The 19,586-nt window shown below is 44.0% G+C and overlaps 1 protein-coding gene across 1 annotated transcript in view; it reads right to left on the bottom strand.

The window, feature by feature from the left end:
- NPL (N-acetylneuraminate pyruvate lyase) overlaps positions 1 to 19,219 on the bottom strand; it is a 150,659-nt gene extending 131,440 nt beyond the window's left edge. Inside the window, exons 1-2 of the mRNA XM_086955621.1 lie at positions 18,970 to 19,219; positions 9,081 to 9,122 (exon numbers count right to left, since the gene is read on the bottom strand). The gene's annotated coding sequence lies outside the window, so the exon portion shown is untranslated. The remainder of the gene's footprint in view (positions 1 to 9,080; positions 9,123 to 18,969) is intronic.
- Between the last annotated feature and the right edge of the window lie 367 nt (positions 19,220 to 19,586).

Here is a 19,586-nt window from a genome sequence, read left to right as displayed (position 1 = left end):
GAGAAAGTACTATGTCCTCTACACATGTACAAGGTGATCGTCAAAAAATATAAAATCAAATTTGACAAGTTAAAAATCTAGCGTGGCCCATCCAAATAAAGTGCAGAGATATCAGGTAATCTGCAGGACCTGAAAGTCTAGACAAGGTAGACAATGTAACAGACCACAGTGCAAAATTGTTAAATGCAAGTGCTTACGTAATTAGCTTAAACCTAATTTTGTATGTTTAAAAGAGATTGTGACAACCAGTACAAACTGATTTTTCAGGTGTTCTGACTTAGGTCAGAGAAGCTAGCAAAAGAGCAAGAATGAATTTGGAGCAGGCTGCTATCAGAGAATATAGTTAGGTCAGGAACATTGCTAGTTTGAACCAAACATTTAATAGGAAGTGGCTAACAGACAATCCAATTGGACTGGAAGAAGCAGTTTTTAAAATTCTCTAAGCAACTGTATAATGGATGATCCCCAAATTCAGGCATATCCACTTCCGGTGGAAGCCGCAATACCTCGAATAGAAGAACAAAATATGTTCCTTTGCTTCAGGGAATAAATTACAGGCTGGACACAAAGCTGGAGGCCCTAATCTTTTTCCCACTTGCTACTAAATGCCTTCAGGGGCAAGCTGCCTACCAAATGAAAGTTTACATATGAGCTTATGGCTGGGGGGGGGGGGGGGGGGGTGTAAATGGTAGCCATGTATAATTCAAAATACGGGCTGGTTTTAAAATCAAACTGTTTGGTTAGCTGCCAATCTGTCCCCCCTCTTAGCTTGTTGATATTACACGTAAGCCCAGTATTTTGATTCCAAATGGGCAATTTCTGACTTGCAGATCTTTCCAGGGTCCTTCCAGTCTAATTAGGCCTAGCTTCTTGAACAAGCTAAAAACAAAGTGCAGCCAAGGAACCTTCATGGGACTGCCCATTTTCATCAGATCCCCCAAGACGTCCCTATAGTCTACTAGCTCAGGGGTTGACCAGATGCGAATCCAGTAGGTTAGGGGTTTCAGCTGTGGTACACCTGAGATCCGTTGAAACCTAAATCAAGGCAAAGGGGAATAAGAGGAGTGCTGGTCGGGTCAGAGATAAGTGACCTGCCTTGTGCCAGATGAACCTGACTTGGCCCAGCTCAGGCTTTTCCAGGCGCAGAAGGGCCCTTCCTAGGCTCAGGCTTTGTCCTGGTGTGTCAAGCATGGTGGGAAGCGGACCTCGCGCATTATAGCGCTAATAGGGCACAGGTGTTGCTGTAAGAGGGGCTCCTCCTGGATGCCCCTCAGGATACTGGGACTTGTAGTCCCTGATGCGCCCCTCGCCTGAAAAACTACCCACACAGCAGGAAGCGGACATCACACTTCATATAGATAACAGGGCACAGATGTTGCCCCCTCACAGGAAATACCGCCCACCGTGGACCACATAATAGTTTCACTATTTCTAGTCTACAGTCCATAATGACACCATAGATCTGACCTAGAACAATAAGTTAGCAAATAGTGGTTATGTTTCTTGTACAGGCTCCTCCCCAGATCTGCCCAAACTCAAATTGCTCCACCTGAGCTTGCGCCAAACCCCCCTCTGCGACCATTGCTTTCCATTCTTCTCTTGTGCTGGGAACTGTTCAACTACCCTGAGACCCTTCTTAAAATATCACCGTTTTTGTGGAGAAAAACACCTATATTGGTACCCATGCTAAACAGCTCCGTCAGGACACCCTCAATAACTTCCCCCCGCCACTTCCAACAAACAATTTAGCAAAACCGAAGGAAGTGTACTGAAAGTGTATTTGGGAAGCAACGTGTAGAGTAGTCAAAAGGGAACAAAGTTATTGGCAATGGAGTCTCTTCAATTAAAAGCAAGACTTAAGGGAAGTGAATGCAGTCCCTTTGAAAATATACATGTACTTCACTGAAAAAGCTATGTTGAGGTGGTTGTTAATCAAGAACATATAATAAACTACATGCTAAAAAAGCGTAGACATTTATTGGGAAAACTAAGTTCTGTAGGAGTGACGCAGTGGTCATTATTTAACATAAAAAGCTGAAAGGTCAGTTATTTTTAGCTACACAGCTATTCACCCCACTACACCGTCCGCCACAAGAAACGCTCAGAGCTTCAAATTACTTGAAGTACATTATTGCATGCATAACATTACTGGGGTTTTATATAGAGTTTACAGCAAGGACGGTATTGCCTGTGGCCATGAACCATGGTGAATACCATACAAGGCACACCTATAGGAGTGTAGTGGGCACAGAGGGGGTGGCCCATGACTAGTGCCAGGAACCCAGGCACCAGCAGCACAGGGCATGAGGAGATGAGATGAGGGAGAAGCCTGTGCTCAAGTGCCTAAGGTAATCAAAGGAACTAGCAAATCTAAAAACCTTCCAGGCACACAAAGTAGGAATGGGACACGAAGATGCCAGCCTCTGCATAGACACAACACATCAACTGGCATGAAGACAAAATCGCAAATACCCAGACACACAATGGCAGACACCATTACATGTCACGTTGACACAGACACATGCAGGCAAGAACAAACACACCCAGAAATAACCTGGTTACATTGTCAGAAAAACAAGTAGTAAAGATAGCAGTATCTGAGACCAAGTAAATAACTATCTACAATGGTCAACGTTCCAGTCGATCATTTGTCATCACTGTGCCACTATAGGCAGGGGCGTGCTTTATTTGTAGCAGGCCCAAGGATGGTTTATAAAGGTTGATGTGCATCTGCAATGGCAGTCAGCAGAAAGGGAAAACAAATCTGGAGTGGAGTTATTCCCAGTGACTAAAGTTAATTCAAGCATTAATTCACCCTTTATTGTTTTTCAGTGTTCCATAGTCACACAGATACCCAGGGCTTTAAGTGGGATGAAAATACAGGTGTCTCTTCAAGAGGGGTGGCCAATATAATTAAGTGCGTGGCTTAAAAACATGTAAGCTAAAAATCTGTGCTTAGCATAGTTGCCGCACGACTTGTATTTTACTGTTCCTGTCATTGCATCCAGATATAAGATACAAGTAACATTATACCTACAACAAGTCAGGACTATTGGCATTGTCAATGGTTGCTAATTGCATAAGATAAATAAACAGCAACTTTGGCTTGTACATAATATTGAAAAAGCTTCCACTTAAAGCCCTGTTGGCACAACGACAATGTCGCTGATCGTGAGTTTCAAAAAGAGAAGGGAAATCCAGAGAGAAAATGACTCTTTAAAGGAAAGCTCACAGGGCATTCACCTGGCATGACGTCATGCCCCAACTTCTCCACTAGTGAGAAGTGAGCAGTGTGAGCACACTCACATCGATGTGCCTGCTGTCACTGTACTCCGGAAAAAAAACGGACCGCCTGTGCAAGGGCACCAAAGAGAGCCCGATAGAGACTCATTTCGAGGCCCCCTTTAGACAAGCATTTGTAATGCAATCGGTCTCTCATTTGAGGAGTTAGAGCTATTGGTATTGTACATGATAATATCTTTTACCCATGTGTTTTGGTTTGGAGTGGCGTGAAAAGTGAGAAAAAAATTTAACAAGAACACTTAAAATGCTTCCTTAAGAAGACCTCAGATCCCACTTTTAACATACACATCTGGGAAAAATTATGTGCACAGAAGAAGCAACGCATGAGGTACACAGCAACAGACACGTTAGTTCTTAAGCACCCCACCATATCCCTTTCACCCCTTCTAAAACGATATTGTAATTGGATTTATATAGAGCTTACTACCCCTGACGAGTTGTTGAAGCAATGTACGGCGAGTAGTATGTGACTCCGGAAACCAAATAAGATTCTACCTGCTTTTAACAGTCCCTTGTGTTCACATATAACTACAATAGTACACATTTAGTGCATTGCATTTGTGCCTTTGGTGCGACAAAGTGTGTTGTGTCTATAAATAACATTCTCTGGCCATGGTTACATGTATTGAGCAGACTGTTGATCCATGTCAAACTTCAGTTTGTACACGCATCAGAACTCCGGGTTGAGTGATGATTATTGGTATTCAGTTACCATTCCAAAAATAGCTCATCCTGTTTCAATGCGCGCGTTGTTCAAGTTATAGACAGACAACAAGCAAATGCGACGTCCTTTACACATCTGGTGAAAAATAAAAATTGGAGCGTTCAATTCACTTAGGACGTTTGAAGAGTTTATACGAACCCAAATGATCAGTGTTCAGAGCGCCCACTGCGGAGATCTGTCTGGTAACGATCAGTGCTGTAAACCCACTTACTTTTGGAATTTTCACTTAGTACATTAAGGGCCCGATGTAGGTACCAAATACCGGTCGGAAACGGCCGATTTCAGCCGTTTCCGACCGGTATTTGGCCTACTGAGATGTAGGGGACCTTTTTTTGTCCGATTCGGTATTTTACCGATTCGGTAAAATTACCGAATCGCAAAAATACCGAGTCGGTAATTTTACCGATTTTTTAAATTTGGGATGTAGGTGGGACTACTTTCAGTCCCACAGGCCCTTCAGATTCGGTATTTTAACACCCAATCCATCCCACTTAGTGCATGTCTGTGTGCCACATGGCTCACATGCCATTTTTTGGGGGGCTGGAGGGTGTCAAAGTGACACCCCCTGCACCCTTGCACAAATCGGTAATTACCGAATCGGTAATTACCGATTCGGTAATGCCCGATTCGGTAATGCCCATTGATTTCTATGGGCTTCAAGGCCCATAGGAAGCAATGGGGGATACCGAATCGGTATTTACAGAATCGGTAAATACCTACATCTCCCCCCCTCTAATTTACCACTTCATAAATACCGATTCGGTATGATTCGGTATTTATGAAGTGGTAAATGTAGATTTACCTACATCGGGCCCTAAATCACTAGTACCAACAAAAGGTGAAGTTGTGCAGTCCCAGGCAGTAGAGGTGATCTCCTGGCTAAAACCTCCAAGTACTCCGAACCACACAAAACTGTTCTAATGCCCGCTTCCGGTGATGAAAGCCACACCTTCCTCTCAGACACCCTCCACCACCAAATCAAAGAAGGACCCCGATACTCCAGAAACTCATAGATATTCCTAGTCCTGCTTACCTTATTAGGCAATTTTTGGGCACTTAGAAACAGGTAAGCACCAGTAAATCGATAGGGCAAAAAAAAACCAATGATTTGACAATGTGGCACATTAGTCTTAAAACGATCTGTACAATGTGTAGAGCATCCTTTGCAGGTGGGACAGGGGTCTGCCTGTGTTTTAGAACAGGACATTTGGGTCAAAGTGTGTGGACCAGGGCAATTATGTAGAGAATTAAACACGTTTTATAATTTGGTGCTTTATGCCCCCGACAAGACGCTGAAGCATTTTCAGTTAAGTGGTAATATCCCTCATGTGTTTATAATTAAGGCTCCATGTTTTTCGTTTTTACAGATGAATACAGACAGAAAAAACATTACATTTCATGTCTGGAATTATTTTTAAAATGTTAACAAAAACGGAAATTACATTCTTTAAGTGTTTTTAAATACTGCCAGCCATGTCTGTCAGGCCAATAGATGTGTGGATTGACAGGTATAGGCAGTTCAAAAAAGTAAGTGATTTTATGAATGAGGCTTAAACATCAGTAGATATGCATTAAGTTAATATAAAGCTTTCATATTTTCGTATCTCTATATTGATTTACCACTTTATCTGTGGGTATATATATCGTTGAAACTTGTCAGACATTCAAATAAGAGCATACATTTATTAGTTAAATAAATGCAGAAATATACTAGTTTCAGCTTCATTTTTTCACAAAACGTAAAATAAATACAGATATGCTACCCCTTTCATTTCAGTAACACTCATATGAACGCGAGGAGGGATAAAAGGGAAAGAGCACAGAAGAGAAAAAGTGTGATAAAAAAAAGCATCCAGGAAAGTACATACATAAGGAGGAAAAGTGGGGGGGGGGAGCGCGAAGAAGAGTAAAACTACTGATAAAAAACTTTCAGGAAAAGGACAAAAAGAGAAAAGTAAAAAAAGGAGAGAATGACAAGCCTTGGCAATGCAATAGGACTCGCATTTACGCAGGACCTATTGCATTGCAAACGGAGTGCGTGCAACAAGGCAAGAACGGGGGGGGGGGGTGGGGGTTGCAGGCGGCTGCGAGAAGGCATCAGGAGGAGGGGGACACAGTAGGAAAGTAGTCTGTCCAGTAAAGGGGCAGGTAGCCATGGAAGGTCTTCGCCATAAGGAGGGACTTGGAAGCCTACAACCAATTGGAAGGCAGCATTTGAAACAAGCCAAATCCTAAAAACTGCTGGTGCTCCCAGCCCACTTACAGCCCTGCAGATACCGTACCACTACAACACGGATGCAGTCATAAATAATACTGCCACAAAACCGAAAGCAAATATAAAATGTCTGTTGTTAGAAAGAGGGGGGATGGGGCTTAATTTTATGTGCGTGTCATTTTTATCTTCTGCACTTTTAACATAGGTTCTATTTCAATTAGATACATACGAGTTAGAAGGTTTACTGTAATTTATTAGAAATCAGGATTTTTTTACTTCAAAACCTAATGCTGCATTAACCCTTAGATAAAAAGTGGATCTCACTTAGGGCCGTATGCATGAACACATTTTCCCATAGACACAGAATGGGCAAAACCCTTTGATGCATCTGGCCCTTACTCTTGAAGGCTGCGAGTATTTAGAGCTGGATTGATTCTTCTTCCGCCTGCCCAGGTTAGAGGATGGCGAAGCACCAGGTTTCTGCCGGGGGATCCTCAGCTGACTATGTCGCATGAAACTTTTGCCCGACGGCCTGTCTGCTAAGAATGTATATCAAAACATTTTGCAGAGTGGACACACCAAAATGTGCTGGCTCTGGAAGTATCTGCGCCTTCAGTGGAGTTGCACTGAAGGATCTGGGTTCCCTGCCAGGTGAGCAGGGATCTCTAGATCTGGTAGGTGTCCTTGTTCGGGCAGTGAAGGCCATGGCCTCTGGTAACCTGGTGACCAGTTAGCCATCAGTCATTTCTAGACAGCCCCATCTCAAATGTAGGTATCTATAGCACTGCTCTCCTATGCAGATCATCTCTCCAGCTCAGCATCCACCTCACTCACTGCCCATTGGTACTTCACCCTCTCTCTTTTCCAAAAACCCCATTCTGCAGCTTGGAACAAATACTATTAGCAAATGTCAAGTCTTCTAACTAAAAGATTCCCTTCATAATTGCATTGTCTCTGCATTTATTACTGAACGAGAACTCGTTTTTGGCAAGTCTTCCTTACTCGTAAAAAACAGCTTTTCAGATTAAAATTATTAATCTAAACTGGAAGTGGTGGACTGGGGCACCCCACTATTTGCAAGTCACAATGGCATTTATCAATCTTTTAGGACTGCAAGTGCAGTTGCAAACACAGGTCAGTTAGAAGCGGTCTCCTTTCAAAATCCTTCCTGGCTTATCCTTTGGAAATCCTTCCTGGCTTCCCCTTTGGGAAAAGGGGTTGGAAATGTTTCCTGGTGGTCTTGAGAAAGAGGGTTGGGTGGAGGGGTGTTGGAGACAGTGGTGCAGGAGAATCACTGTGTACTCTCACCCATGTCTTCAATGAGAACTTTTTCGTTTATTTAAAAGTGCATCTTTGCCAATTTTTTGTCTGCTGTTCATTGAAGGCCTCCATCCCTGTGCTTACAGGCATTAACAGGGAGTTGAAATCACTTCTGTTTTATTAATATTCATGAGGCAGGGTGTCTTGTGACCTCCTGCAAATATCCATTCTGTGATGCAACTTATTAGTATGTTAGTTGAATTGCGAAATCGGGCCTCACTTTCTACAAAGGTAAAGTGGATTACAGCTTTACTGAAAAACAATAAACAATCCAGCTGCAAATCTCAAGGATTGCTTGAAAGTTTCCATCTTGGGTGGCCATTTTTGAAGTTAATAAACCCTTTTACTTAGCATGTTTAATGCCTGCATCTCTTCTGCAATACAACACTCAAATTACTTTCATGTTTCACTATACTAATTCACCACTAATCATTAATGGGTTCCGGAGTAGAGTGCTTCTCGCCGAAAAAGTGCTTTAACCCCTTCCATGCTGGTGACGAACCCCAGCCGTCACGCTCCACGGTGCTCGTGTGCTGATGACGGCTGGGGTTCGTCACGGCCCCTCCCTGTTCGTTCGGCGGCCGCACACGGGGGGAATCGCGGCCGCACGGAAGGGGTTAATGCCTCATCAGGGTTAGCAAGAGCTATATAAATGCAACCCATTTTCCCTCTTCTATCCCTCCACTATCCCTCTCAATCCAAATAACTGACTAACGTATCCAGCACACAAATTACTTTCATATTTCACTATACTAACTCACCACTAATCCTTTATGGATTCCGGAGAAGTGTGCCACTCGCCGGAAAAGAGCTTCAATGCCTTATCAAGGTGTCACCGACTTGTTGGATCCAGCACGTCGGCCGGCTCCTACTTCCTTGCCTGTCCAGGGCATCAGGCAGAAGGGAGGAGCGATATCTCAACGGACGACCCGTAACAAGAAGATGAAGAGTGGGGGGGGGGGGGGGGGTGTCGGACCGGAAGGAGAGCAAAGAAGTAGAAGGAAGCCGGCGTCGGGAGGAAGGAGAACGAGGAGAGGACGAGAGCACTGATGAAGTCACCTGGAAAGAAGTGTGCGGTGAAGCAGCTTGTCGAGGACCGGGCCCTTCAGAGGAGAAGCGGGAAGTACCGGCCTAGGCAGAGTCTCTTGCCCGCCCATCCAAAGAAGCCTGCCGCGTCCCAGGAGGGACGTGGCTCCATCAGGTGCATGCCCAGTTCCTAGTTAGGAACCAAAAAGTTAAAAAATAATAAAAAGGAAGAAGGGGGAGGAGAGGCATACAAAAAGCTGAAGAAAGAGGCAAACCAGACAGAAAAAAATAAAAATAAAGAATCCTTAAGTTACAAGGAAAGAGACAGAGGGGCAATCAGTTAAATAACTGATTTTGGGCTATCTAATTCTTTCATTTTTAGCCAGACTCTTACTTTTGCTTGCTTTGCTAACAAGCACTCTTCCAACATACTAGACTGAAGTCACTCTCACAAACCTACCTATTCTAAGTTAAACAAGGGTAGACACTTACCTGCTTCTTTGCTTCCACCGAGGGTGCTGGCGGAGAGGAACTCTGAAGGACCCGGAAAAGAAGAAGACGTTACACAACATGACAAACTTTTTTTTATTTTTACAATAGAATAACTTTTTTTTTTTTAAATAAAACATTATAAAGACCCTTGTAACTATCCGAGTAATCAATTAAGCACCAATTCCTACGGACGGTCACACAGGGGTAGTAAGCGCTATATAAATGCAATTACAATACAATACAATGCATAGTGACAGATGCACTGCAGCTGAATGAACACGCAGTGCTTTTTCTATGGTTGGCGAGTACCTAAATGCTTGTGGACACTAGCATTTAGCATGCTTATTTAGTTCTAACTTGACACCTGCGCTGCTTCCAAGAACTTATGTGATCAACAGATAAGAGCATTCAGAAGCACTACCGATTTTTTCTGAGTAGAGTATGTTAAACGTCAATAGGTCTTTAATGTTGGATTGGGAGTACACTGTGTTAAGGTCTCTCAAGAGACATTTTGCATGGGCTCAGAAAGATCATAATACTAGTCAGGATTTATGGCACTGCCTATCCACTCTAATATACTCTGGGTTTGCACTCTGATAAATCTCCATTAGGCCCCCTTAGGTGGATTAGATTTTGTTGTACAGACTGTATTTTTGCTAACTATTTATAAAACTGTATCAGGCCTCCGAAATTCTACGCGCCCAATCGATGCGGCAAGCCGATTTGGTTTAGGATGAGTACTTTCAGATCTTCTTGTCCTACTTGGTGAGAAGTCCAAGCAGATCTTATTGAGCGTGGAAGCCCATCTGCTGTTAAAAGTAAGCACTAGCTTGCACTGCTTGCTCCATTTAAAATGCAGGCTGATAATCAGATTGCTAATGACAATCAAACTGCACTGTGGATTGAAGATGCCTAGGTCTGCCAAGACAGGGGGTGGGGTGCACGCATATACAATTTTCATTTTGCCTTGAGGCAGCCACATGCCCTCTGCCACCATGGAGACCCTTGCAGTGTAGGGTCTTCCCCAGCCCTGGATCATGCAAGCAGATTACACCCCAAACATGGGACCAGCAGTTGAACATGTCTTTATTCTCCAACAGTAATACATACTCTACCCATTACGTCAAACTTCCCAAACCACACCCTAACACCTACCCCGCATATCACATAGTTTCTGTTCAGAGTCTGCCAAGAACCCGCAGGACCTTAGTGCGCATAGCATCGATATGCTACATCTCCGACTTTGGTAAATAGAAGAAGAAGAAACTTTATTGCATGATTTTAAAAAACATTTGCACGGTACAAGAGATAAATCTTTTGATACTTATTAAATTGATAAAAATATAGATAAAAGTTTGACACTTATTGGGTTGGATAAAAGTAGGACCCTGGTAACAGTGATAAAAGAATGCCCAGCCCTCCACATGTGCAAGCTCTCTTATTTGTGCCCTGCACTGCAGGTACCTTTGAAAACAATCCCTTCAAGATAATTGTGGCCAAGATTGTGTTTTGCAGTCTAAAGGTGTCCAGCTTGTGCGCACAGCCCTTTATTTATGTCAATTGTGCTTTTGCAGTTCCGACGGGTTTTCTTAGGTCAGGGTGCCCACAGGGCAATAATTCTCAATATTGTGGAGATCCATGGATCAGCGCCTCTGGCTGAGGTAGCGATCGGCATCTCCCCTTCCCTAGTTTTTTTACTGCGCAGTCCATAAACCTCACCAGTGCGCAGTTTAAATGTGTGTTCCGTGGGTCGAAGCAGGCCAAAACTGCAGATCTACATGATCTGACTTCCTTGTTATTTCAGGCCCTCCGTAGAAGGAACCTTCTTTCTTTCAGGAGGCTGGGGTACAGGCACCCAACGTGAATTATGTCTTCCCTATGGTTGCCACAGAATCGACATGTCTCCGGGGCTTGCTCTCTTTTTCATTTGGGAAGGTGGCAGGACAAGTTAATCACCCCCAATCTTAATTTAGAAAAACAGTTTAGTGGTGCATTGAAGGTACAAGTTAAATAGCTCTGAGATGTTAGCTGATCGTATGAGGTGAGGGTCATCCAACCATGGCTTCTTCTTGCAAGGCTCGCTTTGTCTTCCATTGAGGAGAGCTTTTTTGTACTTTTTTGCTAACCTTTTAATCTCGTTTTGGCTGAAATGTAGGTCCCATACATCGCTCAGGCCTAAGGTTTTTAGCCCACTTGACAGATATCGATGCCCCACTTGACAGGTATTGATGCCCCGCTTGCCATTGTTTTGTATTCAGATTGGATCATAGGTGTTCTGCCCTCTTTTGTTACCTCAGCTTGTGGCAGCACATTAGGAAATTCATCATTCTACCCAATGTTTGCTTGCAGATGCCCAGTTACTGCCCGATTTGTGCCGGTGACATAAAAGATGGTAACTGGAAGACTGTTCTATTTTTTTTGTTGCTATGATTGTGTCTAATTGACCGCTGTCCAATCCCTTAAGCACCTCACTTCCATATGTTAGGGTTGGAATGACTTTCGCCTGCGCCACCTGTAGTGTTGGAGCGAATGTTGGGCGCCATCTTAGGTAGGGCTGGGGCTGCGCTCTAGTCGCGCTGCCCTCCCGCCCTCCCAGGCTATTTAGAGCCCGTCCTTCTAAGCCCTCGCTGCCTTTTTAGAGCTCTCCCTAGTGAGAGACACTAGGGCTGCGAGTGATTTTACTGGTGTACTGCTTCTGGCAATTTATTGATGAATTTGGGTGAAAAAACGGCAAATTAGCGTTTTTATGAGATTTTACATTGGGGGGCTCTAAATAATAATTTTAGTTGGGGAATTGATGTAGGCACACTGACACCTTCTTTCACGCTTTAATTCCTTCGTTCTGCCTCGCCCCAGCCGTTTTTTGGAACTTGCTGTTTGCGGCGGTGGGCGCCATCTTAGGTAGGGCTGGGGCTGCGCTCTAGTCGCGCTGCCCTCCCACCCTCCTCACACACTATAAAATGTGTATACCGGCCAGACGGCGCAGCGGGCTGGCGCAGCGGGCGCGCCGGATGCGCGCCGAAGCCGCGCCTAAGCCGCGCCTAAGCCGCGCCTAAGCCAAGCCCGTCTGCGCCCGTCCGCGGCCGACCGGGGACAGGGGCCAGGACCCCTGCTCAAATCATGGGTAAGATGCCGGACTCTAGCGGGAACTTCACTTATACACGCCGTAATTTGCTGGATCTGGCTGGCATGACGGCCATAAATACATCTGACTGTGCCCACATGGGCCCGATGGATACTTATGGCCCATTCAGCTGTTATAATTGTAGATGGGAATGCACCCCCACGCTGTCCCCTGTGACACTAAATGTACCTACAGTTCCCCTTAAATGCCTATACACGAATGTAAGATCATTACCCAAACATTCCACCTATATTTGGGATCTTCTTAATGAACACCAACCCGATTTATTGTGTTTATCGGAAACTTGGCTAGATGACCATAATATCCCTGATATAGTTACAGCCCTTCCCCCAGACTATAAAATATTGAATGTTAATAGAGCCGATAAAAGGGGTGGTGGTGTAGCTCTATTGTTCAGAGACCACCTCTCATGCAGGCAAGAGACTATCGTGCCGGCTGAAAAATATGAAGTCTTGGCATTTACTGTGTCCATGAACACCAATGTACTATTCGGAGGCTTTTTAATCTATAATCCCCCAGGTTGCACTCTAAATTTTAGCACACAATTACTTACACAAATCATGCCTGTCTGCTTGAAGAATAAGAATATCCTCCTTCTTGGAGATTTTAATATACATTTGGACAACAGTAGTAGTTCCCTGACGAATCTACTAGTGGAAGACATGGCTATCCTTCAATTATCTCAGAGAGTCCATCAACCAACTCATATTGCAGGGCATACATTAGATTTGATATTCTCTAATATTGAATCTATAGACATTGACCCTTTAACACCACTGTTATGGACTGATCATTACTTGATTACCTTTTGTATTAATCTTCCTATCCCCCAGACCAAAAAGCACAATGTTTTTACAGTAAGCACGAGAAACTGGAAATCTTTCACAATTGATAAATTTAGAAATCATTTCTCCCACCCCTCGTGCACAAGCACCAATATCCATGAGGAGATAGATCTCCTTCACAAAAATATCAAAAATGCTCTTGAACATTGTTCGACCACTCAATCTCGTCATGCACCAGGCAACAAAAAATCAGAGAGATGGTACGGACCTGAACTTAAGCTTCTAAAAAGAAATTGTACTTCCTCTGAGCATAAATGGAGATTATCCAAAACTGATGAGACCAAAGATAACTTCAGGAAAGCTCAAACACTCTATCACAGGGCAATCAGAAAAGCGAAAAAGGAATACTTCACACGTAGAATATCTGAGAATAAAAATTCCTCAAAAGAACTTTTTAAAATCGTCAAAGAATTGTGCAACCCAACTAATCTTTCCCTACATCTTACCCCCTCACAGGAAAATTGTAATAAGCTCAATGACTTTTTCTGCGAAAAAATTGATACCATCTACGCCTCCTTTCCAAATCATCTGACCGAAATCCATGAACAGGATGTACCAACCGTTGCACACACCATTTGCCATGGTTTCGGCCCGTTCTCAGAAGAGGAGGTAGAAAAGGTTATGCTTGAGGTCAAGTCGGGTTCTCCACTTGACCCTTGTCCACATCACATTTTTTCCCAATTAACTCCTGTAATATGTCCAGCAGTTACCAGAGCACTCAATCTCTCCCTTAGTTCTGCTGAATTTCCAGATTCATGGAAACAGGCCCTAGTCACCCCTTTAGTAAAGAAGGCTGGAGCAGACGTAAACAATCCGGCCAATTACAGACCAATATCCCAGCTACCTTACTTATCAAAGGTTCTGGAAAAGTTAGTCAACAGAAGTCTGTCCACATTTCTTGAAGCAAATGGCCTGCTGGATGATTCACAGACAGGGTTCCGGACAAACAACAGCACCGAAACTACACTCTTAGCGGTGACAGACAGTATCAGAACCAGGGTAGATCAGGGTAGAACAGTCGCACTGATACTTCTTGATCTATCAGCGGCTTTTGATACTGTACCCCACAACCAACTGTTGAACATCCTGGCAGAGAAAGGAATACTGGGCAAAGCATTGGGATGGCTACAATCGTTCCTAGCGGATCGAACCCAATCAGTACGTTTGGGTGACTACACATCCCCTCCACGACTCATAAAACATGGAGTTCCCCAGGGGGCGTCATTGAGCCCAACTTTGTTTAACGTATTCGTCTCCTCGCTGGCAAACATTGGCAAAAAGTGGGGCGTAGAAATGTGCTCCTATGCTGATGACACTCAGCTGATGGTCACCATTGATGGAAATGATGACTCCAAAACTAGACTGACGAACTGTTTGACCGAATTAGCAACTTGGATGCAGGACCACTGTCTTAGACTAAACGCCGACAAATCCGAAATCTTACTGTTCGGCAGAGGCACACAGGCCTGGGATAACAGCTGGTGGCCAAGTGACTTGGGTTTACCTCCCAACCCCACTGCTAAAGCAAAAAACTTAGGTATAATACTGGATAGGGATTTATCCATGAAATCCCATGTTTCTACAACTTGTGGAAGGAGCTTTGGACTTCTGAAGTTGCTTAGACGTGTCTTCCCCTGGGTGCCAACGGATTGCAGGAAAACCTTAGTCCAGTCACTACTGATGAGTAGGCTGGACTACGGTAATTCTCTGTTTGTAGGTATGGCGGATTATCTCTTTTCTAAATTACAGCTGGTTCAGAACGCCGCTGCCAAAGCCATCTGCAACAAAAGAAAATTTGATTCAGCTAAAAGTTGCATGCGTGAACTTCATTGGCTCCCAATGCGGCAACGAGCCATCTTTAAGCTGTTGTGCATTTCTTATAAGGTACTCCACGGCACAGGCCCCACCATCCTACATGACAGGGTCAGATTTCATAAACCTTCTAGACACCTACGATCTATGACGTTAGGAAGAGCAGTCATCACCCGAGCTCGTTCTGTCAGGATGGGAGAGCGGGCCTTCTCTCACATTGCGGCAACAAAGTGGAACGAGCTACCCCCTACAATTAGAACAAATGACTGCTTTGTCTCATTTAAGAAACAACTGAAAACATTCCTCTTCCCCAGGTCAGATCAATAATTTTCAAACAGAGCCGATGCCAAATCACTTGCAATGTTCTTCAGCGCCGTGATGTCCTCTCAGGATGAATGTTTGCGCTTTACAAATAAATAAATACAAATACAAATACAAATACAAGTAATTCCTTATGGGTGGAACTGAAAGCAAATGCTAGCACTGTACCCTTCTTTTTTTTGTTCTCCCATGTGTTTTTTTGTATCTTCCGTTGTTGTTAAAGAGCACGCCTAGATACTTGTGACATATGGATTCTGTAATTCTTTCTGAATTTAAGACCCATGTCAACTTTTTTAGCCTTCCTGGGCAAACTGCCAAGATTTTTGTTTTCTTCTTATTCATCTTGAACTCGTTCTTGTGCGAGTTTGCAGCAGTTTCATCCATAAGTCTTTGTAAGTCCACCTTTGTGCTACTTAGGAGAACCACGTCATCTGCATATAAAAAAATTTGACAGCTGTAAGCTGCCTAGTTTATGAGCATGAGAATTTACTGTGCTAAAGGCTTCTGGGAGATCTGCTAAAAATAGATTAAAAAGTGTGGGGGCCAAGACACATCCTTGTTTCAGTCCTTTTGTTGTGAAAATTGGTCCTGACAGTCTGGAGCCGTCGCCAATCTTAATCCAGACCCATGTGTCCTGATGCAGTAGTTGTAAGGCTCTTAGTAGACCATCTGGGATGTTCAGAGCAAGAAGCTTCTGCCACAACGTGTCCCTATTGACTTTGTCGAACGCTGAACTAAAATCTATGAATCCCATGTAAAACGATTAGGTGCCAAGCTCTGCCTGATCTATCAGACACGAGAGAGCCATGAGATTAACCATAGTGCCCATTCCGCTTGTAAACCAGTTTGGTTTAGCGGGATTATTGAGTGTTCCTCGACCCATTCCCGTAATGAATTCAGCAAAATCCCTGCAAAGTACTTGGCTTCATTATCAATGAGAGCAAATAACCGATAATTGCTAGGGGATTTTTTTATCCCCTCCTTTAAAGAATGGAACAAGGATCGATCCTCACCAAGAGGGTGGAATGTTGTTCTTTGCTAGAATGGAAGTGAAAAGTAGAGCTAGTTTGGTCGCCCAGAAAGCTGGGTCCTCCTTGAACAGAGCAGGAGGAATTCCGCCTGGTCCTGGTGCCACATCTTTCTGACCCTTTTTTATCTGCGTTTAAATTTGGTCCTCCGAAACTGTACTGTACTCAGTGTAGTTATCATGATTTTGTCTCTCCGATTCCTTTTCGGTTTTTATACTTTTTTGGGAAAGCTCGTCCATTTTTGTTCCCTATTCGAAAGCTGTTTGAAAGTAAGTTTGACTCTGTCAGAGTGTTGCTGCCCTTTGTGCCACTTTGGTAAATAAAAAATGGCATCACTTGAATCGCATTTCCTCAAAAAGTCTGCTAAGAGCTCAGACTTGTATGCCGGCTCGGGTGATCCCAGGTGATAGAGGCCCACCCTTATCAAGCAACGGAAGCTAAGGCTCGAGAGCCAGACCTGAAGGTGTGGTCGCATCCAAAGTAGATTCAGGAACTGGCAAGTGTTGAAGTAGATGTTTAACCCCATGGCTGCTAAGGCAATTCCCCTCCTGTGCTGGGAATTGCTATTTTCTATTGTTTCATGACGAGCTGGGCTCGTCATCAGTGTACGAGGAGGCTACACCATGACGAGCCCAGCTCGTCATGAGTGTGGAAGGGGTTAAAGTCTGATGTGTCCCAAGTGATGGACTTTGCAGGACAATGTGCGGTCAACATATATCCCTTGCACAACATCACCTGTAAAGGATCAATGGCGTGTCTGTCTTTCCTTTCTGTATCTGCTTTACCAGTACCCAGTTTCCTTTGTCAAAGACTGTTTCCTGTCATTTTATTCTTACCAGTAGAGTCAGTGTCACAAAGTTTGTCAGTGTTCACTGACCGATCTGATTTCCATAGAGTTAGTTTTGTTCTGATGGGTCTCCAAAACAGCAATGTTGCTGGGCTCTTGCCCATTGTAGAACGGAGTTGATTGATAGACCAGAAGGGCCTGGCAAATAGCTTGGTTAAAGACGATTCCTTCCATGGAAATTCATTGGATTACCCTTTTGAGGGTGACCATATATCTTTCGACGACACCATTAGTTGGAGCGTACTCTTTTAGTGTTTAACTTTGAGTTAACCACATGACTGCTGGCCGTTTTCCCCCCCTGTGCTGGATTTTGCACTTTTGCTGCCACCATGACGAGCTCAGCTCGTCATCAGCACACGACACCCGTGGGTGATGACGAGCTGAGCTCGTCATCAGCATCGAAAGGGTTAAACAAAACACTAAACTCTGGCATAAAATAACTACAATATTCAAAACTACAAAAGTTCTGACCATTCTACCCATTAGGAAGAAGGTTGTATTAATTCAACCTTAAAGCTAGCCACATCACTTTGGCCCCAACTCCATCTTTTTTTTTAATGTAAACAAGTGTTATATTTTTGTATTTCTGTCTTTTAGAAGGAAATTGTGACTGGGTGCAATTGTTCCACCCCAAAGGAGACACAAATAGGGTACTTATACACTAAAATGTTGTTCTACCATAAAGTACTGAATAATCAAAACATTTCTTTCCAATTTGTGAATGATATAACATGAAATGCAAAATAAATTAATTCATAGATTTGTTTGATGCACAAGGGGCACTTTTGTTGGTTTTGATATAAACTAGAAGTTGGCTCCCCCGGCATCCCATGATGAGTGTTTATAAATAAAATATATTTTTTTTAATACTATTCCACGCCCTTTCAGGGTCTTTTGGGCATGCTAAAATCACAGCAACTGTGATTGTGGCACTTATTCTCCTGAAGGTTGCAAGGCCCAAATCTGCTGCACCCTGGACCAATTGTTCAGCCTCACTTGTTGCGTGCAAATTGTGCAGGACTGTTTACCTTTAAATGTCCTGTTTTTCTCACTTACTGACTGCCATGCTCCTGGTCGTACCAGGGCTTAGATGCCTAACTCGGTCCTAAAATATCTGTCCTTGACCTATGTGCAGGGTGACTGGAATTATACGATTCTGTGGCAGCTTCGTTGAAGCATAATTTTGACTTAGCCGCCCTTGCCACATAATCCACAATTCACAGCATAATCTGCAGATTTTCACCTAAAAAATATTTCTATCTTAAACAGATCAAAGTTGCTAAATATCAGAGACCTGTGTTGTTGCGCAGCGGAAGGCCCAAAGCAAAAGTTGACTGGTCATCTTTCAGTGGCTTGCTACTGTATCTGGAACTTAAACTGGTACTAATGAGATGAAACCTTAGCCTGGACAGTGTTAACGTGAGAAAAATAACAAAATCATTAAAGTAAAAATATTACAAACATTACCACTTTCGGTGTATAATATGGCTTTTTTGCCGCATAATTTAGTTAACTCTGCCGCATAATTCCAGCGGGCCTTGATATGCGTCTGACTTATGCTTTACAGCCCGGTTCCTGTCTCGGTGCTGCATTGCCTACTTCTGAAGTCGCCCGCATGGCTGCGTGCTTCAGGTGCAACTCCTTTCGTGCTTCTTGGACTCGGGCTGAACTGGCTCTTGTTCATTAAAGCCATGTTCTGTGATCTTAGCTTCAAATGACCATTTGCCTGCTTTTGGCTTCTCCTGTCCGCCTCGGGACGACTCTTACTAAAACAGGGCAATACAATACTTCCTGGTCCTAGTCCTAGGCTCATTCTGGGTCTTGCATTTCTGCTTCCTGTTTTGGGGTCTGCTTCCGCTCTCAGAGGCACTGTACCTGACATTTGGCTCACCTGTCGTCTCAGCGTTGAGCTTCCTGCTCCGGCGTCGCACTGCCTATTGCACAGCTTTTCGGAGCAGCCTGACAGCGCGCTCCTTCACAGCGAGTACCGGGCGCGCGCTGCTGCCGGATCAGCTAGAGCTTGTTGATTGAACGGGATGCAGACATCACTGGAACAGAACCTCACGTGACAAACCAGTGGAAGGTCACGTGGCTTCTTTTCTGTTTTAGCATCCAGTGATTTGTTTTGCCTCTCTACTGCCATTCGCCTGCACCGACACAAGGAGGGAATTAAAAAAAAATCTCCGCGCAATGGCACTTGTTCAAGTTCTAGCTCCCAGAGCCAGGAGCTAGGGCTGCTGTGTTGCCAAGTGGAAACCACCGGTTGCCTAGTGAGCAAATGCATGTCACCAGCCACCAGTGCTTGTTAAACAAAGTGTCCCGGTGTCCGAAGCTCTGTTCAGAGCTTCGGACACCGGGACACGTTTAATTGCACCAGCGCAGCTGGTGCAATTAAACGTTGGTGAGGCCAGAGCTTTAAATGGGCAGGTACTGTCCGCATCTGAATGGCTGCACTTCTTTAATTTGAAATGGAGGGTATGTGCACTTTAATACATTAAATGGGAGAGC

Source organism: Lissotriton vulgaris, chromosome 1_1 (genome assembly GCF_964263255.1).
Source record: "Lissotriton vulgaris chromosome 1_1, aLisVul1.2, whole genome shotgun sequence".
In the NCBI taxonomy this organism is placed as follows: Eukaryota; Metazoa; Chordata; class Amphibia; order Caudata; family Salamandridae; genus Lissotriton; species Lissotriton vulgaris.
This window is presented reverse-complemented; position numbering and strand designations above follow the sequence as displayed.